General features: G+C 37.9%; 1 protein-coding gene across 13 annotated transcripts in view; it reads right to left on the reverse strand.

Annotated features, from left to right (window-relative positions):
• Positions 1–26568, reverse strand: part of CPEB1 (cytoplasmic polyadenylation element binding protein 1) — a 90295-nt gene that overhangs the window by 33223 nt on the left and 30504 nt on the right. Inside the window, exon 1 of one of the 13 annotated variants that reach the window (XM_047846753.1) lies at positions 13144–13164. The exons of the other annotated variants lie outside the window; for them this stretch is intronic. The gene's annotated coding sequence lies outside the window, so the exon portion shown is untranslated. Of the gene's footprint in view, positions 1–13143; positions 13165–26568 lie in introns of those variants that run through there. 13 annotated transcript variants of the gene reach the window in all.

A 26568-nucleotide genomic window follows, 5' to 3' on the forward strand; every position in this document is an offset into this window, starting at 1 on the left:
TATGACTCAGCGATCTAAAGGAATAAACTACTGATACATGCAACATAGATGAATCTTAATAACACTAAAAGAAGCCTTACGTAAATGTACTTTTACCTGAAGTTCTAGAACAGGCAAAACTCATATGATGAAATGAAATCCGATGGCTGCCTCTGGAAGAGGCAGCAGGGCCGTGGAAGGAGCTGACTGGGAAAAGGTAGGAAGGACGACCTTTGTGAGGGGAGGGTAATGCATACAACTGACGGGAGTCCAAGTCGGGTGTGTGTTATTTGTCAGGATGAATCTCATGATCCACAGAGGATTTGTGCATTTGTGTATAAATTTTACCTCAAAATATTATCAGCAAATACTGAACATTAATGATATGCACACTGAAGTATTTTTTTTTTAATGTTTTTGAGAGAGGCAGGGAGGGAGGGAGAAGGGCAGAGTGAGGGGGACAGAGGATCCGAAGCCAGCTCCACGTTGTCAGCACAGAGCCGAATACGGAGCTCGAACTCAAACTGTTGAGATCATGACCTGAGCCGAAGTCAGACACTTAACCAGCTGAGCTACCCAGACGCCCCTGCACACTTAAGTATTTAGAGGTGAATTATATTCACATTGGCAACTTACTTTGAAACTAATTGTGAAAGGTAAACAGGTGAAAAGATAAGTGGTTAAGGGGGTAAATAAACGAATACGTTGTAAAGCCAACTGACAAAATGTTTACCATAGTATCTAGGTGAAGGGCTTTATGGGTGTTCACTTCATAAATCATTCAGCTTTTATGTATGTTGGAAAATATTCATAAAAATACCGGGTGAAAGCGAAGTCAGGCTTTTTCTGACAAAAGGCCAAGTCTGATTGAACTGATTGGTTTGACAATAAGAACAGACTTCATTAGATTTTATGGTTGACATTTTCCATAAGTACAGCAAGTTAAAATCTACAGACCTAAGGTTTTTGACAATACATACTTTACGTGAGAAGATAAAACACATCTTAAGATACTGTGCTGGCAAAGGTGTATTTTTAAATTAACATTATTTTAATTTTCTCAATCCTTTAGGTAAATTAAGGTAAACAAGGTCTCTAAGTCAAAGAATGATAGACATAGTTGTTACCTAAAATCTTCATGAAGCTCTCTTGGTACACTTTCAAAAAACTGAGAAATTCAGTGACTGATGACTTGGGTAAATCTTTTTGCAAATTAGATGGTTTCCAGTTCCTTGTTTGTCACAAATATGAAGGAGTAAATCGAACTGCCAGCAAGTACAAGACTAAAAATAATGACAGATGTCTAACTTTTTGCTTGGAACTTGAGGAGTTCAAACAATTGAGACATGCTGCTCCAATTAACTCCTTCATTTCCCATCTATTTATGTGAACAAGTTTACTCAGGACACAGATCTGGAAAAACAAAAAATAGGAATATGTATCGTGTTGAAAACCCTGAGTCATTCCAGCAATAAGTGAGTCGTCCAAAATTACATGGGTTTTTAAATGTCCCATCTATCTCATTAAGAAGCATTTCCAATAAACAAAGAAAATTTTGTGAAAATTTGTAACATTTAGATGGTCTTAATTGCCCCAGCAATCAAAGGCCACAGCAATCCAGAACACCTACAGCCTTTTACTCACAGAAAATAATTTAAGATTTCTATTTATGTACTGTTTTTGTTGCAGACAAGTATAATGTAATCAGCCAAAGACCCGTAAGTGTGCAATATTACATTAGGATAAAATTCTGTGGGAGAAGCAGACTACAAATATGAGGAAAGGAGAAAAGGAATAATGAAAAATTTTCTACTGTTAAAGAATGGGTTTACGCATTTTTAAACAGAGAGGAGGTATCAAATACCTTTGATTTACCACTGGATACATTTTCACTTAAATGATTAGATATCAAATTAAACATGCAAGAAGTATGTTGTATTTTAAATTATTAAAAATTTTTTGTTGTATTTTTGTATGTTGTACTTTAAATTATTTTAAATAATTACTGTGGTAAACTATACATCAAATTTTACCATTTTAGCCATTTTTAGGTATACATTTCAGAGGCAGTTAAGTACATTCATATTTTTATGCATTTACCACCACTATCTATTGTCAGAACTTCATCTCAAATTAAAACTCGGTCCCTGTTAAACCAACTCCCCACTAGCCCCATCTCCAGTACCTGGTAACTACTTTCTGTCTGTATGAATTCAACTCTTTCAGTACCTCACAGAAATGGAATCACAGATTATCTGTCCTGGTGGCTGACTTCTTTTACTTTGTATGATGTGCCAGGTTCATCCATGTTGTAAGCATGTATCAAAATTTCCTTCCTTTTTAAGGCTGAATAATATTCCAGTGTATGTAGAGACCACATTTTGTTTCGTGATCAACTGTCAAGGGACATTTGGGTTATTTCCACCTTCTGGCTATCGTGAATAGCACTGCTACGGACACTGGTGTACAAATATGGTTTCAATTTCCTTTTGTATATACCTCCAAGTAGAACTGCTGGATCATATGGTAATTCTAAATTTTTTTATTTTGGGGAACTACCATACTATTTTCCATAGTGGCTGCACCATTTTACATTCCACTGTGCACAAGTGTTCTAATTTCCCCACATCCTCACCAACACTATTTTCTTCTTTCCTTCCTTCTTTCCTTCCTTCTTTCCTTCCTTCCTTCCTTCTTTCAACAACCATCTTTATGGGGATGAATTGATGGTATCTCATTGTGGAGTATACTGGTGGGTTTTTTTTTTTTTAATTAATGGGATGTGTACAAACAATTGTTTGAATGCTGTTGCTGCCTAGTTCATGAATCCCTTAGACCACGTTTTAAAAAAAATCCCCCACACCAGGATTTTATTGAACAATTTTTCTTCCTATGCCAACCAAGTGGTCCTTCAAGGCAAATGCCACCTTCCTACAGGATTTTGCTTCACTGATCACAGAGATGATTCATAGATGAACATGTGACCCAATCTGGGCCAGAATAACCCATTTCTAGGACATACAGGTGAGTCCAGGCATAGGGACAACCCACACCAAGCTAACTGGGAGTCCTTTTTTGAATTTTCCTATTTAGATACAGTGGAGGAAGAACCATTTCCTAGCTTCAAGATGCTAGAGGATGTGAACATAACCCCTTACTCAGGTAATAGGCAATTGTGCAAAAGGACAAAATAAAACCCACACTTGGAGAGAGAGACAGACAGGATCTTGGCAAGATTGAAGGCCCTGGATTCAGTGTCCTTACTTCGTTTTCCAGTTATTTCTTCCTATTCCACGAAGTATATACCAAAAGACTTCCAACAATTCTCAAATTTTGCCAAAGTTAGTTCTAATCAGGTGTTTGATCGGTTGCAAATAAGAGCACCGTGCAGGGATGCCTGGGTGGCTCAGTCGGTTAAGTATCCAACTTCGGCTCAGGTCATGATCTCACAGTTCGTGAGTTCAAGCTCCGCATCGGGCAGTCAGCACAGAGCCTGCTTCAGATCCTCTGTCCCCTTCTCTGCCACTCCCCCTGCCCATGTTCTCTCAATCTCTCACTCTCAAAAATAAAAATTTAAATTTAAAAAAGATTAAGAAGGGGCGCCTGGGTGGCTTGGTCAGTTGAGCATCCGACTTCGGCTCAGGTCATGATCTCACGGTCCTTGAGTTCAGGCCCCGCGTCCGGCTCTGTGCTGACAGCTCAGAGCCTGGAGCCTGTTCGGATTCTGTGTCTCCCTCTCTCTCTGCCCCTCCCCTGTTCATGCTCTCTGTCTCAAAAATAAATAAATGTTAAAAAAAAAAAAATTTAAAAAAAAAAAAGATTAAGAAGAGTGCTCTGCATAATTCAGGTCCTTTATCAAGGACTGACCAAACAAATAATTACTACATGCAGGATGAGAACTCTGGGACAAATGCCCCCAATTCCCTGCCACCAGATGAGAGTGAATCAATCACAAAGGATCTAAAAGCACACTTGGTTAATCTCCCACCCCCCAACTGGAGAGCAAACAAGCCCCAGAGAGGGTCAAAGTGACAAAGCTACTAAGTGGAAGAGGTGGGATCCAAATCCAGGATGAACCTGCTCTACTGCTTCTCTCCTACCCTGGGGCACTTTCTTAGGCCCAGGTCTGCACTCATACATGTCCCAACTCAAATTCTTGGGTGCCTGGGTGGCTCAGTTGGTTGGGCATCCGACTTCGGCTCAGGTAATAATCTCATGGTTTGTGGGTTCCAGCCCCGTGTCGGGCGCTGTGCTGAAAACTTGGAGCCTGGAGCCTGCTTCGGCTTCTGTGTCTCCCCCTCTCTCTGCCCCTCCCATGCTCATGCTCTCTCAGTAATAAATAAAAAACGTTAAAAAAATTTTTGAAAAAGAATTAAAAACAACAACTTGTATTCTCATTTTCCACTTAGGCCCCTGTGGAGTTTTGTACTAAAGCCACCTCTTCCTATCAAGAGATCAATTCTTACAACTAGCTTCTCTCCGCTCTTATTACCATCCCCCTCCCCCAATCTCTCACTTCTTCAGCAAAATGTCAAGGTCACATTCTGGTGCATCCAAGATTCCACTGCCAGGTGTGTGTATTATTTTTGAAAGTGACAATTTAGCTTCTTCCCAATGAAAAGAGGCCACCTTATTCAAATCCAGCTCCACCTCATCTATGGCTCCGGGTTTGGCAGGTGCTCCAGCTCTCGGAGGCTTGAGTCCAGAATACCACACGCTGCCAGAGGGTGTGCCCAACTGTATATAAAACTAGCCTCATGTAAACACGATGAAATGATGCTATACTGTTCAAATCTGGGGTTTACCTTAAGTTCCTTAAACACGACACCAGACTGGACACCCCTTACAGTGCGAAACCACAATAGAGCTAGAAAATATAAAAGCTAGTGATGTGAAAAGAACCATGTGCTTTCATATACTATGGAAAAGTAAACTGGTACATTTCTGGAAGGTAATCTGACATGTGCACTCAAAGCTTTGAAAGATACTTATGATTAAAGAATTTTACTTCTAGAGATTTATTTATTCTGTGTCCAAATAACCATAGATACAGACAAAAGATTTAACTTTAGGCACTTCTACTAGTGTTTAAAACAGACACCTATTTAAGCAAATGATCTCTAATAGTTCGAAATTCTTAACTTTTGTATACAATGAACAATTTGGCAGTCTGCTAAAGCCTATCGATACTAAGATTAATGTTGTTCAATATATAAAATAGTGATAATTTTTGAAGTAATGAATATAAAAAACATTTTAAAATATGTTCAGTGACTGTAAAGAAGTCAAATATAAAATGTCTGACCATCCTAATGAAGATTATCATTACCAAAGTATTAGGCCTTGCTAATATTATTGCGATTTGTTGCCAACATTTACAACAGCAAGAAATGCTACATTTCAGATAAACACTGGTGAAAATAAAGATCTATTCACCTGTCCATGTTAGACTCCCTGAGTTCTATCCAAGAATCTAGGGTAAGAATCTCCTATTGCATCTATTTACACAGTAAAACGCTATGTAACCTTGACAGAGACATAGAAAATTAATGACATTAAAAGAAATAGAAAAAAAAAAAAAAGAAATAGAAAGCGGCAAATCACCATACAGTGTATTCAGAAAGCTTTCGTTTTAATAAACATATACTGTATCTATGTTAGAAAAATACTGGATATGCTAAAATGTTAACCGTTATCTCTGACTAGTGGGATTACACAGGATTCTTTTCCTTCTTTCTGTTTCCTTCAAAATGTTTTACAATGAACATATTTAAACAAGGAAAACATACAGCTTATTAAACAGGGTAAAGGTAACTTAAAATTTAATATCCCCTAAATAAATTTGAAAAAAATTCTAAGAATTTTTACAAAGAGGGGCGCCTGGGTGGCGCAGTCGGTTAGGCGTCCGACTTCAGCCAGGTCACGATCTCGCGGTCTGGGAGTTCGAGCCCCGCGTCAGGCTCTGGGCTGATGGCTCAGAGCCTGGAGCCTGTTTCCGATTCTGTGTCTCCCTCTCTCTCTGCCCCTCCCCCGTTCATGCTCTGTCTCTCTCTGTCCCAAAAATAAATAAACGTTGAAAAAAAAAATTATAAAAAAAAAAAGAATTTTTACAAAGAAAAATCCCTATTAAAAGATTTTAAATTTGACATTAGGAGTTCGAGGACAATACAAAATTAGGATAATTTAAAATACAATAAGCCATAGAACATTAATGATATAAGGGACTTTGGAATCCACTTAGTCCAAGCCCCTCACTTCACAGCAGTAACACTCTCTCCAAGTGTGAATTCTGGCTTTAACCATTCACCTCTGCACAGTTCCCTTTCATACCATAGTTGTATTTCTTTTTTAATAAGAAATGAGTACAACACCTACATTCAGAAGTTGGGATGCACACACTACAGTGGGAGTAATTCTGCCTGTGATCAAAACATCATGGAGACTTAGCTTTGAGCAGCAAAGCCCTGACCCTCCAGCAGATGGGGATGGTAGCACACAGGCCAAGGCTTGCAGAAATGAAACGTCACACTCCCTACTTCATAAAGTGACAAAAAGAGCAGAGTTCGTCGACAGGCTCTAGAACACTGTCCTAGGACCTTTCTCCTTACACGGACTGGAGTGTCAGGGCTGCTTCCCCCTCTCAGCAGAGCACCTCTGTACTCAACTCTATACCTCAAGTCCAAGCATTGTCCTGCCTTCTCTCTGCAGACAGTATCACTTGGAGCTGGCTGAGAAAGTAAAAGAGCAGGAGGGAGCAGAGTTGGACACAGTGAGGGACAGACATAAAGGTGCTGGCATCCAGAGTGTGCCTGCTCTCCACTCCACATCTGTGATCCTGCCCTACAACAGGCCCTGTAGAGATTATTTTTAAATAAAAATAAATAAATAAAAATTCTGGTAACTTGGGTGTTATTGGAACACTTTTAAGTACAGTTCAGAACTTGAGGATGTAAATCTACATTTCTAACTATGTATTATGAAACCTAAGTACACATCAACTACTTCTGATGGGAATTTACATTCCAATCAAGACAGGCTGTGAATGCGAAATCTAATGTAGGTCATTAGAATAAACTGCATATAATCTTGCAATAAATGTGTATCAAATCATGCTATACACCTAGTACTAATACATTATACATCAGTTATATCTCAATAAGAACTTTTTTTAGTTTATTTAGAAAGATTGTGCACACAAGCTTGAGAGAAGGGCAGAGAGAGAGAGGGAGAGAGAGAATCCCAAGCAGGCTTTGCGCTGTTAGCACAGAACCTAATGCAGGGCTCCAACTCACAAACTGTGAGATCATGACCTGAGCCAGTATCAAGAGCCAGGTGCTTAATTGACTGAGCCACCCAGGTGCCCCTCATAAGAATTTTTAGGGGCCCCTGGGTGGCTCAGTCAGTTAAGCATCCAACTCTCAGGTTTTGGCTCACGTTGTAAATCAGTTTAACAATACACTTGAAAAGTATCCTTCATCAGGGAAATGTTAACCAACCTTCCCCTACTGGGACAGAAACCTTTTTTTTTTTTTTTTTAAAGACTATTTTTTGAGCACCTGAGCCAGCCAGTATTTATAGTGTGGAGCCTGCTTGGGATTCTTTCCCTCCTTCTCTCTGCCCCTTCCATGCTTGTGCTCAATCTCTCTCTCAAAAAAAACTTAAAAAAAATAAAAAGATTTAAAGCACTTTAATCCATGGCACCATTTGTAAAGACCTCTACTTTCACGTATTATTTTCCTTTAAAAAGAAAAAAGGCACATTAAACAAATCTCTCCGAATTTTGGTCACAGTAAGAAGTTATCCAAGTTAAATTTTGTCTAAAACAGAGGGATTGCTGGTAAAACCACAATGTCAACTGATGTGCCTCAGGATGAACACTCACAAGTTAGTCCGTACTTTTTTTTGAGAGAGAGAGAGGAAGGGAGAGCATCATGGGGGGGAGGCAGAGAGGGTGACAGAGGATCTGAAGCAGCCTCTGCACGGACAGCATTAAGCCTGATGCAGGGCTCGAATTCACGAACAATCATACTATGACCTAAACACACTCAACTGACTGAGCTGCCCAAGAGACCCTTAGCCTGTGCTTCTGTGTTCAGTGGGAAAGAGTCCAAGGACAGAGGTTCAAAGTGGGGTCACAGCTATTCTAAATCTGGATCTGTACCTGCACACACACCTTCCTAGGCAGAGATGTGGAGTGACACAAGTGTGACTTCAGGTCAATTACTATTCCTATTCCTAGCCATCAGCATGTCCTCAAGAGTTAAAACTGCCTATAAGGAGTGTTTGCCACTCCAAGCCCATTTTTTTTTAACGTTTATTTATTTTTGAGACAGAGACAGAGCATGAACGGGGGAGGGGCAGAGAGAGGGAGACACAGAATCTGAAACAGGCTCCAGGCTCTGAGCGGTCAGCACAGAGCACGACGCGGGGCTCGAACTCACAGACTGCGAGATCATGACCTGAGCCGAAGCCGGCCGCTCAACCGACTGAGCCACCCAGGCGCCCCTCCAAGCCCATTTTAATGTCCTCACGGGACTTTATTCACCGGAACTATGTGACAATGAATTAAAAAGCTACATATTTTCTTTTAACTTCACTATAAAGAAAGGAATGACAATGGTTTTTCAGGCCCTTTGGTTTTTCCAGAGTACCTGGTGGAGTTTCCACTGAAAGAGAAAAAGAAGGTCAGTAGGAAATTCAACAAGAGAAAAGATAAAAGACTAATACTGTGTTTAGGGAAAAAAAAAAAACCAAAAGTTGTTCCACTTTAAAACAAATGGGAATTCAACTAAGAATTCTGCTTACCAAATCAGAAAAATTAAAGGTATAATACGCAGTGGTGGAGTCACTTTGATAATCTTCTTCTCTGCATAATACATAAGACAAGTAGTCTCAAATTGCTGGAGGGACCATAAAAGGAAAGCATTCCCATAAATCATCAGAGCTTAAAAAATTAAAACTGTTCAACTTAGTAACTGTATTGCTAAGAATCTCTAAGTGAATACTCATTAATGCAGGGAAATGCCTGCCTATAGAGATGTTTGTCACAAAGCTATTAATGGTGAGAAGCTGAAAATAACTACTTCTCTCATGAAGAGGTAGGGACTTAGCCAGTAATATTCCTTTCTCCACACATGATACAGGTGAATGTGTAACAAGTTTGGGAGGGAGAATAAACCACACAAAGCAAGACTACAACTGCGTGAAAATGTCCAGAAGTACACAAACAGTCATCCAAACAACCCAAGTAGACTATAGGGAGAATATATAAACTAGTACTGAATTTCCCAAATCCTCTATAACAAATATAAATCACACAGAAAAAATTCAGAAAATGGTTTTTAAGAATTTAAAATCTGGGTATGTTCTCTGTCAAAGGAATTCATGATACATTCAACAACAGTGTATTTAAATAAAAATAAACTGTCTTTTAAGAAAAGAATCTGGTAAACCTTCTGGGATACTCTTGGTCACATGCATCAAGAGTCTCTTTGTGCTTATACCCTATACAGATGTTAGCAGTCCAGTCCTTGTAGGATGCTATCACGAGAAGGAGACATGGTCAAAGGCTCTCATAGGGGCCCCTGGGTGGCTCAGTCGGTTGAGCAGCCCACTTGATTTCAGCTCAGGTCATGATCTCTTGGTTCAGTGTGAACCCCACGTCGGGCTCCACTCTGACAGCATGAAGCCTGCTTGAGATTCTCTCTCTCCCTCTCTGCCACTCCCGTAACTCATGCTTTCTCAATCTGCCTCTTAAAGAAAAATAAAACTTCTCCTACACAGAAGTTCACTGCCACATTCAAAGCTAATGAAAGCAGTGTGCACACCTTCAAGTAAGAAAGGAAAACATAAAGTGAGAATTATCTCTTTCCTCAAATTCCTGAGCCTGGAGGCACCTTTAGAAGATTCTTTCATGTGCACAAAGCATGTAAGCACAGCTTTTTAAAAAATGTCCACAAAGAGTCAGATACAATATCCTCAGGTACATTGATACATCATTCCTCAGGTATTGTGTTTTGGAGATCTGTCCCTACGTCCGTATGTGTGCACCCACATCAACTTCATTGTTTTGTGGCAGCCCATTCCATGCGCTTAATATATTTCACCCTGTCTCTACTGATGGATGCTTGGGTTTCTCCTAGTAGTTATTTCTTCTGCTGCTACACACAGTAAGGCAACATATGTCCTTCTACATTTATTTTCACCTTCTTAGACAAACATGCTTGGCAAGGGCATATACCTTATGATCCAGTATTTTAAAACTGACAGATGTTGGCCAAAACTGCCCCAAGAGTAATTCGTTTGAATTCCTAACTATATGAGGGCTATTGCTCTACATCCTTACCATACTTTACTTTTTATGCATCTAACAGGTAAAAATTAGAACCCATTGTTTAAATTTGTGATAAAATTCTGAGACTGAATGACAAAGATCTACCTATCCTAGCTCTTTAATTTTATAAGATTTAACATGCTTTCTTTCATTGTCCCCCTTTCCCCCCTAACATTTTCCATCTCAGAAAACCATTCCACCTAAGTTTGCCAAACAAATTTGATTCTGTTCTCCCTCATCCGCCACAATCAGCAAGTCCTAGTAAACCTACTTCTGAGAAAAATTCACACTAAATCTGTTCACTTACCTGGTCTCCACTGTTACCATACCAGTCCAAGCCAACACACTTCTCACTCACCTCGACTACTGAAATAGCTTCCTGTTAACTCTGCTTTACCACTTAACACTTCCCACCCCATTAAGAGTTCCACCCCTTAACTCTGCTAACTTCAGACCCAGTCCTCCTACCCCAGGACATTCATTCCTGTTTGCTCTGCTTACAACAATCTTACCCTGGTATTAAACCACTTCCTCTGTATGGCTGGCTCATCATTCGGGTCTTAAGCTTAGTGCCAGTTCCTGAGAAAGAGGATCTCCTTTAATCTTATGTGGGGAAACCATGCAATCACAAGCCCTCCTCATGCTGCCCTTCTCTATCATGCTCCCTTGCTTCAGCCAGCACCGTCTGAAGATCTGCTGGTGTTCCCTGCTACACTCCTGTAGTTACATATACAGTTCATAGATCTTTTCTACATCTGTATTCCCAGCACCTAGAGCAGTTTATTATATGGTGACTAAAACCATGGTCTCTTCATGTGTGTTCTAACCATCTTAAAACAGGTTTTAGTCTAATTCGTAAGAACACTCTGTAATTTAAGAAGTTAACCTCTGTTATGTACTGCAAATGTTCCCTTCTCTTCACATGTTCCCTCACCAAAGGCACACAATTCGATGGTTTTTGTTATTTCCAGAGTTGTGCAATCACAATTTTAGAACTTTCCATCACCCCAAAAAGAAATGGGTACTTTCAGCACTCACTCCCATTTCCCTTCAACTTCTCCCAGCCCAAAGAAACCCAATAATCCACTTTCTGTATCTATGCATTTGCCTATTCTGGGCATTTCACAGAAAAGAAATTACGTAACACAAAGTTTTTTAGCTAGCTTTTTTCACTCTAACTTACTGTTTTTTTGGTTTTTTTTTAGAAAAAAAATTTTTGTTAGTATTTATTTTTTGAGAGAGCAAGGGAGAGCACACCAGCAGGGAATGGGCAGGGGGTGGGGACAGAGGATCCTAAGCAAGCTCCATGCTGACAGCAGAGAGCCTGATGCAGGGCTTAAACTCAAGCCATAAGATCATGATCTGAGCCGAAGTCGGACACTTAACCAACTGAGCCATCCAGGTGCCCCCAGCTTACTGTTTTCAAAGTTCATCCATGTTTTACCATCAAGCAGGTCTTTGCTCCTTTCTATTGCCAAATAAATAGTTCATTGTATGGATACACCACATTAGTTTACCCACTCATCAGTTGACAGACATCTAAATGTTTTCCACGTTTTGGATATGATGAATAACAAGTTATAAACATTCATACACAAATTTCCATGTGCACTTGTTTTCACTTCTCTTAGGTCTATACTGGGAGCAAATTTCTGAGTCCTACAGTAGTGACTTTCTGTTTAACCTTCTGAGTAACTGCTCAACTGTTTTACAAATCAGCTGTAACATCTCGTATTAGCAATGCATGAAGGCTCTAGTTTGTCTACAAGTGTTATTGCCTGCTTTATTTTCTTACAGCCACCCTACTGGGTATGAGCAGCTCAACTGTTCAAGACTTGACAATCTGAACAAAAAGGGTTAAGTGCAACAGGTCAAGACACATCAAACACATCACATCCTTGAGTTCACAGTGGTAACGGAAAATGATTTACTGATCAGCCTCAGACAATGCTGGAGAATCAGCTCAAAGTTATGAAAGAAAGTATATGAGGGTGCCTGGGAGGCTCAATCAGTTGAGCGTCCAACTTTGGTTCAGATCATTATTTCATGGTTCCTGAGTTCAAGCCCTACATTAGGCTCGCTGCTGTCAGTGCAGAGTCTGCTTCACATTCTCTGTCCCTCTCTCTCTTTCTGCCCCTCCCCAGCTCATGGTCTCTCAAAACTGAATAATTAAAAAATAAGTATATGAAGAAAAATAATCAAGCATTTATGTGGTTTACTGTTTTATTCTTCCAGGTAAATCAAATAGTTAACGAATCTAAGTTTGCTTTTGTAAAAGTAAACTTATAAAGCTTATCAGCTAATAAAGGCACACGAATTAGAAAAGTGTTCTTTGGCAACCATTAATGAATTAATGCATCCAGGTGGTGACCATCAGTGGTGCCTATGGCCACTTTACAGAAGTGCTCACTATCACCCAAGAAGTGCTCTCCCATCCTAAGGGCAGGCTGGAGTAAACTTCTACAGTATCTGCACATTGGCTGTCAAGCAATCTCAAATATAAAAGCCATTAAAAAAAAAAAAAAAACTTACACCCAATACTGACCAAATATTTTCAAAAGATCAACAGAATCATGAGGCAGCAAGCTGAACATAAAACCTATACTTGAGGAAATAAAGGCTTAATAAGGCTAACAAGATTTTAAAATAAATATGCCCAGAAACTAGAAGAGACCTTAAAAGTTAAAATTTGATTATGTAAATAAAACCAATAAATGGTATGATTGGTGTAACACAGCTAAAAAACTTGATATTGAAGCAGAAAAAGTAGTTTTCCCAGAATTATACTGAGGACAAAAATGTTGAAAAATGAAATTGGAAAAACTACTCACTACTGTGCAACTGGATGCGTCCTAAGCTCTTTACATGTGCCAGCGCTTTCCATTTCTTTACAGCAACCGTTCATGATAGATACCAGTACTAGAGAAGAGTTAAACCAAAGGTTAAATGAAAATTTAAAACCATTCAAGTTTCATTTCCAGTTGTGGCTGACAAGGTTATTCAGACTAACCGTCCAGAAAATAAACAATGCTGAATAAGAAAGATGACATGATCTTACAAGCATCTAAGATCACAGAAGATGGTAGAGAACTACCAGTTTAGTTCTGAAAGAAAGCAGGAACCCAGAAGAGAAAGCAAAATACCAGAGCACCACAATCACTAACCCTCTGAAGGTATCTGCCTGTTCAGCAACAACGTTGGGGTTTGGCTCTAAGACCTGAAGACACAAAGGGAAAGAGGTTAAGATTCCTAGCATGCCCAGCAAGGAGTCTTACCTTAGAGACAGGGTGTCCTGTTGGACTCCAAGTGCACCTCAAGGTAAAAATGAGCCAGAATGAAGTCAGGGACCAAAACCCCTCGCCAAAATGCCAGAAATTAAAAACTCAAAGGTGGAGCTTAACAGCAAATGAGGCACAGTACAGGACAAGAAGTAAACTAGAGTATAAGGCTAAAATGTCCAAAACAAAGGGGAGAGACAAAACAAAAACAAAAACAAAACAGAAAATACCAGAGAGAAGATGAGAGACAAATGATGGAATGAATGAGTAGAGTAAATGTTTAATTAGAGTCACAGGGAAAAAGAAGAATGAAGCAGAGGAAATATATGAAGAATGACTATAAACTAAGCATGGAAAAATACCCATCCATACATATAAGAAGCCCAAGAACTCACAAAGAAAAACAAAAAAAAAAGATACTGTATGTGGACTCAGAGTGAAACAGCAGAAAACACAGGGACAATTAGAACAAGCCGTAGGAGAGACAGACAAATAACAAAAGATTTCAAAAAAGAGCAACAGATTTCTCAAAACAAAAACAAAAACCTGAAAAGCCTTAAGATAATCAACATTTACAGAGTGGAATGATAAATGCCAACCAAGAATTCTATAACCATTGTGTCCTAAGAAATGGAAGTGAAATACATTTTCAGGGAAAATTTTTAAAAATTCATTGCCAGGAGACTCACACTAAAGAGAACACTGAAGATATTTGTCAGGCAAAAGAAAAGACAACCCAAGTATATTCCAACAAGAACAATTAAAAAAAGATGTATGTGAGTAAGACTAAGTAAATAGTAATTATATAAAATAATTTCCTTCTGGAATTTAAAAACATATAAACACACAATTAAAATGCATAGGAACAATACCACAAAAGCTGTGGGGCCAGGGTAATTGGTGTTCTAGAAGCTTCCTGCATTTTCCAGCAAGTGATGAAAAACTAGGATAGAACAGAAGAATGTTTAATCAAACAACAGAAGGAAGAAGTCTGAATCAAGAATACCTGCCTAATCCAAAAGACATGAAGACATGAAGAACAAAAAGAAGACCCAATAAACTTGACAGATTTAAGCATAAGAACATTAACAGAGGTTTAAAATAAAAAAAAAAAAACAACCCAAAACTGCAATTATGACAATTACTGGCAGAACTGATAAAAAAAAAAAAAAATCAAAATTTCTACTCTCTGCTGCTTATCAGAGTCAGTTCTTAAAGATAGGCCATCCCAAAGCTAATCAAAGAAAGCTGTTGTAATTAAACCAAGTGAACTTTAAGGTAAAAGAAGAGTTTATAAAAGCAGGGCATTTTCTAAATATAAAGCAATCAATCCATAAGAAGGCCATAATTCTAAATCTTTATCTGCAAAAATCTATGAAACAAAAAAATACATTTCTCTTGGTAACTAATGGGATAAGAAGACCAAAATTAAGTACAGAAGATGTGAAATATAAAACCAACGAACTGGACATAAACAAAAACAAGGCATCAACATGTGCCCCATGTAAGTTTCTTTGCAAGTATACACAGAACATTTAACAAACTAGGGCATATGCTGGACCATAAAGAAAGCCTCAAAATACTTTAAGACTGAAATCATATGGAAAACGTTCTATAATCATAATCGAATGAAGATTAAAAAGTCCATTCCAAAAAAACAAGAAGTCCCAAATATTTTGAAAATAAACCCTACACTTCAGCGGTCAAGACATCTAAATGGAAATCAGAAAATATTTTTAACTAAATAATCATTAAAAAGACATCACGAGTCATAGAATGCACGTAAATCCATACTGAGAAGGAAATTTATAGTCTCTGCATGTACTGGAAAGACTAAAAAAAAAAAAAAAAAGAAAAAAAAAAAATCAATGACCAGGGTGAGGTCAGGTAAATGGTCAATTAAGGACCTGTAAAAAATTCTTTCCTCCATCAAAGCAGTGAAAACACTGGCAAAAACTATCAGAATGAACTTTTTCAGGACTCTGTGAATTAAACAAAGGATTACAGTAATTGGGGAACATCAGCTGGATCCTGGTAAAAACAGTATGCTTTATGGCCTTTTATCTTGCACTTTTCCATCTCCTCCCTAGCTCTGCAGTAACCTTGAAAATGAACAGCCCACAATCACAGTGAAAATTAGCAGCCTGGCAGCCACTGGAAGAAGCAGAATAAGGTTGGAGCTCAGATCCCATCCCCAGAGACTGTCATTACTTGACCTTTCCGGTGTTTCCCTGCAAGTTCCCTTTTTTATTAAAGCTATCTTTGCTTGACTTGCCTTGGATCTCAACCAGTATTAACAGCCTTTCTCCAGGGGAAGGCTTATTCAACAATCAAAGTCAATTATTACATATCTGGTGCCTCAGGTAGTAAATAACAATTTGGGCAAACAACAGATTACAAAAAAAAAAAAAAAAAATGCTTACAAGGAAAAACTAGGGAATGAGATACCTATAAGGCGACTTAAAAAGCTCAACATAGTTCTGGCATCTAGAAGGCCACATGCATTCTCAGAGAAGACCTAAGAAGGCCCTGAGATCTCACTTCTGGTTAAGGTTAAGGCTCTGCACTGGTAGGGAAGTAGTAGGGAAGCGAAGGCTACTATAGAGTCCTTTTAAACTGTATGGCTCAGTGTGGAAGATACACTGGATCCCTTAAAAGCAAAGGCTAGAAACTTACTGCTTCCAAGCATATAAGGAAATCTCTTTGCAAGCATTAGTTCAGCAAAAACATAACCAAGTAGAGATTCTGCCAAAGTAGTTGAGGAAAGCCTTTAAACAACAACAAACAGAACAAACCCTGGGAAAGAGGGATAATCAGATTTCCACACCTCTCATATTAAATTAGGTACCTGCTTTTCAACAAAATATTTATAAGATACACAAAGAAACAAGAAAATACGGTCCATTCACAGGGGAAAGAAGGCAATCAAAAGAAATTACCTGACAAAGACTAGACATTCCAAGTACTAGACAAAGACTTCCCTCAGCTGTTTTAAGTATGTTTATATAGCTAAAGGAAACCACATCCCGAACATTAAGGGAAAGTAGGAGAACAACGTCTCATCAAACAGAATAGAGTTAAGATTATAAATGAGAACCAGTTAGAAATTCTGGAGCTGAGAAGTACAGTAACTGAAATGAAAAATCAGTACAGCATCTCAGCATTAAATAGGCAGAAGAATGAGTGAACCAAGAGACAGGTACGTTAAGATTATTCAGTCTGAGGAAGACAAAGAAAAAGAATGAAGTGAAGGAGTGTCAGATACCTCCGGGATATAATCAAGTGTACCAATATACACAATTAAAAGTCCCAAGAGAAAAAAAAGGGAAGGAAGAGTATATGAAGGAAAAATGGCCAAAAAAAAAAAAAAACACCTTCCCAAATTTGATTAAAAACATCAATCTACACCTCCAAGAAACTCAAAAAAGTCCAAGTAGGATAAATACAAAGAGTCACACTGGGACATATTCTATGGCCAAGGGCACCTAGGTGGCTCAGTTAAGCTTCCTCTTGATTTGGGCTGAGGTCTCAGTCTCACAGTTCATGGGTTTGAGCCCTGCATCGGACTCTGTGTTGACAGTGTGCAGCCTGCTTGGGATTCTGTCTCCCTCTCGCTCTGCCCTTCCCTTGCTCGCGCGCTCTCTCTCTCTCTCTCTCTCTCTCTCTCTCGCTTGCTCTCAAAATAAATAAATATTAAAAAAAATAATTACATGGCCAATAAAACAATACTTTAATCCACACAAAGTAACAAACACACCACCACAAAAGGTAACCACACAGGTAAATGAAGACAATACAAACGTGTGCTTGTTTACAAATTTTTTCTAGATTACTGAAAGAACTAAATAAAAGTATTAATTATAAATCTGGGTTGATCAGCATACAATGTATAAAGAGGTCATCCGTTGGACACTATTGGCACAAAGAAGGTAGGGAATGCAGCAGTACTGGAGCCGAGTTTTTGTATACTATTGAAATTAAATTGGTATTAATCTGAACCAGACTGTTATAAATTAAAATGCTTTTACATTTTACATTTTATATTACATTAAGTGTAAATACACTAAACTCTCCACCTAAAAAGGAAGAGATTGGCAAAATGGATTTTTTAAAAACCATGATCCAAATACATGCTATAAAGAAGATACATTTGAGATTCAGAGACACAAATAGGTTGAAAGTAAAATGATAGAACAAGACATACCCTGAAAACAATAACCAAAAGAGATGGAGTGGCTATACTAGTATCAGACAAAATAAATCTTAAAACTGTCCCCAGAAATAAAATAATCCACAAAGAAGATATAACAATTATAAACACAGGTGAACCTAAGAACAGAGCGTCAAAACATACAAAGACAGAACTAATGAGATAAAACAGGTAAACAGTAATAGTTGGAAACAAGTGTCTTTCAATGATGATAGAATAAGACGACACAAGATAAGCAACAAAACAGAAGACTTGAACACTAAACAGCCAACTAGAACTAAAGACATCTATAGAACACTCCATCCAACAACAGCAGAATACACTATTTATTTATATATTTTGAGAAAGAAAGAGTGCACACAAGCAGCTGAGGGGCAGAGAGAGAGAGAGAGAGAGACAGACAGACAGACAGACAGACAGACACGGAGAGAGAGAGTGAGTCCCAAGCAGGTTCTGTACTGTCAGTAGATCGGAATGCAGGGCTCAATCTCATGAACCGTGAGATCATGACCTGAGCCGAAATCAAGAATCGAATGCCTAACTGACTGAGCCATCCAGGCGCCCCAGAATACACAATTTTAATTGCATATTGAATATTCTCCAAGCCAGACCATATGTAATGCCATAAAACAAGTCTAAATAAATTTGAAAGGACTGAAATCAAACAAAGTATGGTCTCTGATCACAATGGAATTAGAAATCAATATAGAAGTAAAACTGGAAAATTCACAAATATGTGGAAATTAACATAATCATGGATCAAAGAAGAAATCACACAAGAATTAGCAAATACTTTGAGATGAATGAATACAACAGACTAAAATATATGACATGTAGTCAAGGCAGTACTTGGAAGGAAAGTTAGAGCTGTAAGTGCCTATATTTAAAAAAAAGGATCTTGGGGCGCCTGGGTGGCTCAGTCGGTTGAGCGTCCGACTTCAGCTCAGGTCATGATCTTACAGTCTGAGTTCGGGCCCCGCGTCGGGCTCTGTGCTGACAGCTCGGAGCCTGGAGCTTGCTTCAGATTCTGTGTCTCCCTCTCTCTCTCTGCCCCTCCCCTGCTCATGCTCTGTCTCTCTCTGTCTCAAAAATAAATAAAAACTTTAAAAAAAAAAAAAAGATCTTAAATCAATAACCTAAGCATTCTGCCTTAAGAAACTAGAAAAAAAACCAATAAAAACAAAAAGCCAAGTAGAAAGATTAAAGTAGAAACAAATGAAATAAAGACTAGAAAAACTATAGAGAAATAGCAACAAAACCCAAAGTTGATTCTTCGACAACATCTGTAAAATTAACAAATCTTGTGCTAGAATGAACATGAAAAAAAAGATCACTCAAATTACTAAAATCAGAAATTCAAGTGGGACATTACTATCAACCTTACAAAAATAAAAAGGAGAGAGGCACCTAGGTGGCTCCGTCAGTTAAGCTTCCAACTCTTGATTTCAGCTCAGGGCATCGTGTCATGGTTGAAGGGATCGAGCCCTACGTTGGACTCTGTCCTGACAGCACAGAGCCTGCTTCGCATATTCACTCTCCCTGTCTGCCCCTCTCCCCAACTTGTGTTCTCTCTCAAAATAAGCTTTAAAAAAAAGGGGCAGATTGTATGCCTACAAATTAGAAAACTTAGGTGAAATGAACAAATTCCTACAAAAACACAAACTGCAAAAATTGACACAAATGATCAAAAACTTCCCACAAAGGAAGTCCATGACCAAACGGTTTCACTGGTGAATTCTACCAGACTTAAAAAAAATAAATAAATTCTACCAATTCTTCAAAATCTTCCAAAAAAATGCAAGAGAGAACACTTTACAACTCAGTCATAAGGCCAGGAATGCCCTGATACCAAAAGCAGATGAAAACATCACAAGAAAATCACAGACCTATAGCCTTATCAATATAAATTAAGATCTTCAATGAAATACTAACAAACCAAATGCAATGGTATATAAAAAGGATTGCACATACCATGACCAAATGAGACTTTTCCCTAGAATGCAAGACTGGTTCAACATAGAAAACTCAATCAGTTAAATACACCATATTAATAAGTGACAAACATTACATGATTACCTCAACAGACATATAAAAAGTATTTGAAAAAAAACCTTTCAAACACCCTTTCATGATCAAAACAAAACCCAATAAACTAACAGAAGGGAACAATCTCAACCTGATAAAAGGCTTCTATAAAACCTCGTATCTAACATCATACTTAGTGATCAAAGACTGAAAGCTTTCCCCATATATCTGGAATAAGACAAGAATGTCTACTCTCGTCACCTTTTAAGAGAGAGGTGAGAGTGCACACAAGCAGCAGACAGAAAGGGAGAGAATCTCAAGCAGGCTCCTACTTGCATAGCCCGACATGCAGGGCTCAATATCACAACAGTGAGATCACAACCTGAGCTAAAATCAAAAGTCAGAGGCTTAACTAAGCCACCCAGGTGCCCACCTTTACTCTTGTCACTTTTCTTCAAAAACGGTATGAAGGTTCTAACCAGGGAAACTACACAGGAAAAACAGGAACCATCTAGATTGGAAAGAAAAATATTCAACTCTACTCAAAGACACAATACTGGACATAAAAAAAAAAATCCTAAGGAATCCACACACACGAAACAGGCAAAGGAGTTGAGTAAAGTGGCAGGGTACAAGATCAACAAACAAAAATCAATGATATTTTTATATAAACTTTCATAAGAAAACAACTTAACTTACAACAGCATCAAAAAGAATAAACATACTTACAAACAGTACAAGACTTGTATATGGTAAACTACAAAACAAACATTCTTGACAGAAAGTAAATAAATTGAAAGACACCTCATGTTCACTGAAAGACTTAGATTACAAGGGCAATAGCTTCTAAACTGATCTACAGATTCAAAGTCTCAATAGTCTTTTCTTCATAAATTAATTGACAGGTCGAGAGGCACTTGGGTGGCTCAATCGGTTAAGCATCTGACTCTTGATATTGGCTCGGGTCATGATCTCGTGGTTTGTGAGATCAAACTCCATGTCAGGCTCTAAGCTCAGCATGGACTGGGATTCCCTCTCTCTCTGCCCCTCTTCCCCTTGCAAGTGAGCACATTCTCACTCTCAAAATAAAATAAACTTAAAAGAATATTATGGAAGTTACATACATAGGAATGAATTTGTGGATCATGTGGTATCTGTGTTTAACTTTTTGAGAAATTACCAAACTGCTTCCCAAAGCAACCATTTTACTTTGCCACCAGCAATATAGGAGGGTTTGGATTTTTTCCATATCCTTATCAGTTTTTATGATCTTTTAGATTATAGCCAAACGAGTGGTTGGTGAAGTGGTATTACATTGTGGTTTTCATTTCTCTAATGATGTTTAACCTAGTGGCCATGTGTATTTTCCTTGGAAAATGTGTCTTTAAATCCTTTGCTCATTTAAAAGTTGGGTAATTTGGTTTTTTGTTGTTGTTTTATTGCTGAGCTATAGGAATTCCATATTTACTTTAGATATTAGACCCTTATCAGATATATGATTTGTAAATATTCTGTCCATTCTGTGGGTCGTCTCTTAGCTTTTCTTGATAGTGTCTTCCCTGTAGCACAGAGTTTTCTTATTTCAGTTATACATTTAGCTCTAGGATTCATTTTGAGTTAATTATCATATATGGTCTGAGGTATGGGTTTAAGTTCATTTTTTTTTTTTGCTTGTTAGGTATTCAGTTGTCCAAGAACTCTTTGTTGAATATTATTTCCCCATTAAATGTTCTTGGCACCCTTGTAGAAAATCAGCTGACCGTAAATGTACGGATTTATTTCTGAGCTCTCAGTTCTGTTCCATTGATCTATGTCCGTCCTTAGCCAGTATCACACAGTCTTGACCATGATAGCTTTGTGTTTTAAGTTTTGAAATCAGGAAGTTTGAGTATTCCAACACAGACTGTTTTATAGTCATTGTTTCATAGTCATTCACAACTCCTAATCACTTTTAAGACTGACTTGTCAATTTTTTTCCTAAATTAAAAAACAATGTTTAAAAAACATTGAAGTGTGGAGCCTGATGCATGGCTTGAACTCACAAACGAGGAATTATGACCTGAGAAGAAATCAAGAGTCAGACACTTAACCAACTGAGCCCCCCCGGGCACCTCCATAATAAATGTTAACAGTATTATTCATAATATTATGCCAAAAAAATATAAACACCCAAATGTCCACTGACTGATGAATGGATAAAAAAAATGTGACATATCTATATAATACAATATTGTTTATCCAGAAAAAGGAATTATGTATGGATTCATGGTAAATATGGGTAATACTTTGCTAAGTGGAAAAAAAAAGTCAAACATAAAAGACTGCATATTACATCATTCCTTTTACATGAAATATCCAAGGCAGGCAAATCCATAGAGACCAAAAGATTAGTTAGCTGCCAGGGAACAGGGAAATGGTGGAGGGGAGTCATGACTAATGGGTATGAGTTTTCTTTGTGGGAAGATGAAAAGATTCTGAAATTAGTGGTGATAGTTTCACAGTTTTGTGAATATACTGAAACCACTAAACTGTAAAAGTTTTAAGTGATAGATATACTGTATATAAATTTTACCTCCAAAAAAATTGCCTAAGCACTTCCATTTCAAGAAGTTAGAAAAAGAACAGTAAATGAAAGCAAAATAAAGCTATAGGAAGGAAAGAAAAAAGTCAATGACATATATAAAGCAAAAAATAAATGTCATGGGGATATAATGTACAGCATGGGGACTATAGTTAATACTGTACTGCATATTTGAAAATTGTTAAGTAAATCTTAAAAGTTCTCATCACTAGGAAAAAAAAACTCTATGTATAGTAATGCATGTTAACTAGACTTACTGTGATCACTTTGCAATGTTAAAATATTAAATCATTATGTTGTACACCTGAAACTAGTATGTTATATATCAAATGTATTTCAATAAAAAAGGGAAAGAAAAAAAACTAATCTAAAACATTAAGATGCTGTTATATACATATAAATTTATGCCAAAGAATTTGAAACTTTAAATGAAATGGAAAAATTCCTAGAAAAATTCAGCTTACCAAAACTTAAAAGAAACAAAGTATCAATAATCCCATATCTATTAAAATTAAAAATTCTAGGGGTGACTGGGTGGCTCAGTTAGTTAAGCTTCTGACTTTGGCTCAGGTCACGGTCTCACGGTTCAGGAGTTTGAGCTCTGCATCAGGCCCTGCACTGAGAACTCAGAGCCTGGAGCCTGCTTCAGTTCTTCAGTTTCTGTGTCTCCCTCTTCTCTGCCCCTCCCCTGCTCATGTTCTGTCTTTCAAAAATAAGTAAATGTTAAAAAAAAATTTGTTAATTAAAAAAAATTAAAAATTCTGTATTAAATTCTCTTACATCTATACCTATTAACTGAACCCATAATTTTAAACCCTTTCCTCAAAAAAACAAGCACTCCAGGCCCACGTGGCTTAACCAGTAAATTATACCAAAATTTAAGGAGTAACACTAAAGTTTTACAAAAGCTTTTCCAAGGAACAGGAAAAAAAAAAAACAAAAAACAAAAAAAACTTCCCTGTTTCAAGAGGCTAGCATAACCTTGTTACCAAGGATATTTTAAGAAAGGAAAATTACAAGCTTATCTCTTACATGTATGGATACAAAAATCCCAAGAGAAATATTTGTAAACCAAATCCAGCAAACTAAATTTTATTTATATACTAAATATACTATGACCAAAATAGGTTTATGCTGGGAATGCCAAGTTGATTTTACTTTGGTATTCTTTCCTGAATGTTATCCCCCATGTTTATACAATAAATGCAAAAAGTCAAATGAATAGAGACAGAAAAAAATTATAATAATTTAGGACCATTCATGATTAAAAAAAAAAAAGAAGAAGAAAAAGAACACAGAGCACCTGGGTTGCTCAGTTAAGCACCTGACTTCAGCTCAGGTCATGATCTCACAGTTCAACAGTTCGAGCCCCACATTGGGTTTGCTGCTGTCAGCACAGAGCCTGCTTCAAATCCTGTCTTCCTCCCTCTCTGCCCCTCCTCTACTCTCACTCTCCTCTCTCAAAAATAAACATTAGAAACATTTTTTTAAACACATTCTCTGCCAACTCTGAAAAGAATTTCCTTAATCAGATAAAGAATATCTCAAAACTTTCAGCTAAAACAATGAAATGCCGAAGACTTCCATTCCTATAACCTCTTCCACAAAACTAGAAATAGGACACATATGCTTGTATTATCATTTTTATTCAACGCTCTACTGTGTAATCTAAACCATCTGAAGGGGTGCCTGGGTGGCTCAGTCAGTTGAGGGTCAGACTTCAGCTCAGGTCATGATCTCGCAGTTTGTGAGTTCAAGCACCGCATCAGGCTCTGTGCTGACAGCTCAGAGCCTGGAGCCTGCATCAGATTCTGTCTCCCTCTCTCTCTGTCCCTCCCCTGCTTGCACTCTCTCTCAAAAATAAACATTACAAAAAACCCAACGAAATAAATTATGAAGAATAAAGTAAAAGGACTGGAAAAAAAGAACAAAACATTCATAATTTGCAGACAACTGTCTATACAGAAAATCTACAGGACACTTTAGAATTTACTGTCAGTAAATTCAGCAAGGTCACAGAATACATTACTGATATACAAAAAGCTATTCTTTCTATGTAATAACAATTAGAATTTAATTCCATTTATGAAATTATCAAAAAAAAAAAAAAAGAAAACTTCTCATAGTATCGTCATTTCCTAAAAAAAAGATAATGGTTTCTTAACTATGGCATGAAAATGCTCATGGTAAAAAAAAAAAAAAAAAAAACAGCTCAATAAATTGGAACAATCTTAAAAATCAAGAACTTATGTTCGTCAAAAGACAAAGCTAGAAAACTAAAAAAAAAAAAAAAAGTATTAGCAATGCACAGATCAAAGGGCTCTACTCCGTAATAAGTAATGCCTACAAATCTGTTTCTCCCAACTGAAAAAAAGGCACAAAAACCTGCACAAGCACATTACATAATAATATTCAAAATGGCCAATAAAGATCTGAAAATGCTGAACCTCAGTGAAATCAGGAAGATACAAAAAATAAAACCATACAAGGTATCACTACACTCCACAAGAACAGCTCCATGGAAGAGTAACAGTACCAATAGTTGGTTAGGACATAAAGCAGCTGGCACTGATATACTCTGCTGGTGGCAAAGTAAACTGGTACAACCTCTTTGGGAAAGGCTGGGCATTAGTTATTAATTTTGGAGATACTCATTCCTAGATATTAGAGATTTTCACCACTGTTTAACAGCCAAAAACTAGAAACCATTCAAATGCTGAACATTCAAATTGATACATCATGAGGTATTTTATGATATAATATAGATCCATCAATTTTAACTATACTTGCACACAACATGGATGAATTTCATAAATAAGGCTGGGAAAAATACGGTATGGAATAAAGTTCAAAATGTATATACTTTTTACGGATATATACATAAGGATGAAATATTAGAGAAAATCATAGGAAGACAATGGTCATATCTGGAGAAACAGAGCTAGGATTATTGAAGAAAACATGGGGGAACTTCTGGAGTATTGAGGTAAAGAATTCTTGACCTAGGTAATGGTAATGTGGGGGGTTACTGTATAATTTATCAGAGTAAAACTACAGGTTTAGCAACTTGCTGTACATGTATGCTATGCTTAGTGATTTGAAAAGTCAAGCCAACTAGTCAAAAAAAAAAACCAGTAATCTAAGAAACCAATAAAGTTCAAATAAGTGATGACATGTAAACGTACAAAACTAAAACCCTAGATACTAGGAGGATCCTGGAACAATGGAGGTGTAGAAAGCACCAGAAATTATACTGGCGTAATCTGTGGGATGTAACTATTTCAGAACTCTGGAGTCTGCTGCAAGCTTGCAAATTCCAGGAGAAAACTTGAGAGTAAACTGCATGAATCTTTGTCAATTTCACCTCCAGGCGGAGCAGCTAGCAGCTACCCATCCCTCAGCCCAGCCACCAGCTGTGCATTCGTTCCTGAAGCAGCCTGCAGAGGGTCTGGGGTGTGGTAGGGTCCCCTCCCTAAGAAAAAAAAAAAACTTCAAGGCAACCTGGCTATCTGTGCATGTGACAACATCCCTCATGACCTTGTAACGAGACTACTTAATCAGACTGCATGTTTGGGTGTTACTATACATGGCAGACCAAGAAGTAAAAAATATATAAAGAACCACGCCACGTGGTGTTTGGGGCTCAGTTCTTTGGGTACAAACCCAACTGAGTGGTGGTGCCAGCAGGAAAAAAGTTGCTTCCTGGAAGGAAAAAAAAAGCCTCAGGGTCACCACTCTCTATGCAAGAATCCTACTACAGGGGAGTTAAGGCAAGCAAAAAGGACCCAATCTTCCAAATATTGGGGATGTGTGCTCTGATCACTGATTATTACTTCTGATCACAGAGATGCACACACAGAAAGTTAACCATTATTGTTGCACCTCCCCTAGAGGGCAGGTACCACTTCCCCCTTTCATTTTCCCCCTACAGGAGTCAGACACTGGCTAGGACATGCTAAGACAATCACATATGTGGAGAAAATTATAGTTTTTTAATGTTTATTATTTACAGAGAGAGAATGTGCGCGTGCAGGGTAGGGGCAGAGAGAGAGAGGGAGACACCTAATCCAAAGCATTCTCCAGGCTCTGAGCTGTCCGCACAGAGCCCAATGCGGAGCTCAAACCCACAAACTGCAAGACCATGACCTGGGCTGAAGTCAGA

Source organism: Prionailurus viverrinus, unplaced genomic scaffold (genome assembly GCF_022837055.1).
Source record: "Prionailurus viverrinus isolate Anna unplaced genomic scaffold, UM_Priviv_1.0 scaffold_40, whole genome shotgun sequence".
Taxonomy (NCBI): domain Eukaryota; kingdom Metazoa; phylum Chordata; class Mammalia; order Carnivora; family Felidae; genus Prionailurus; species Prionailurus viverrinus.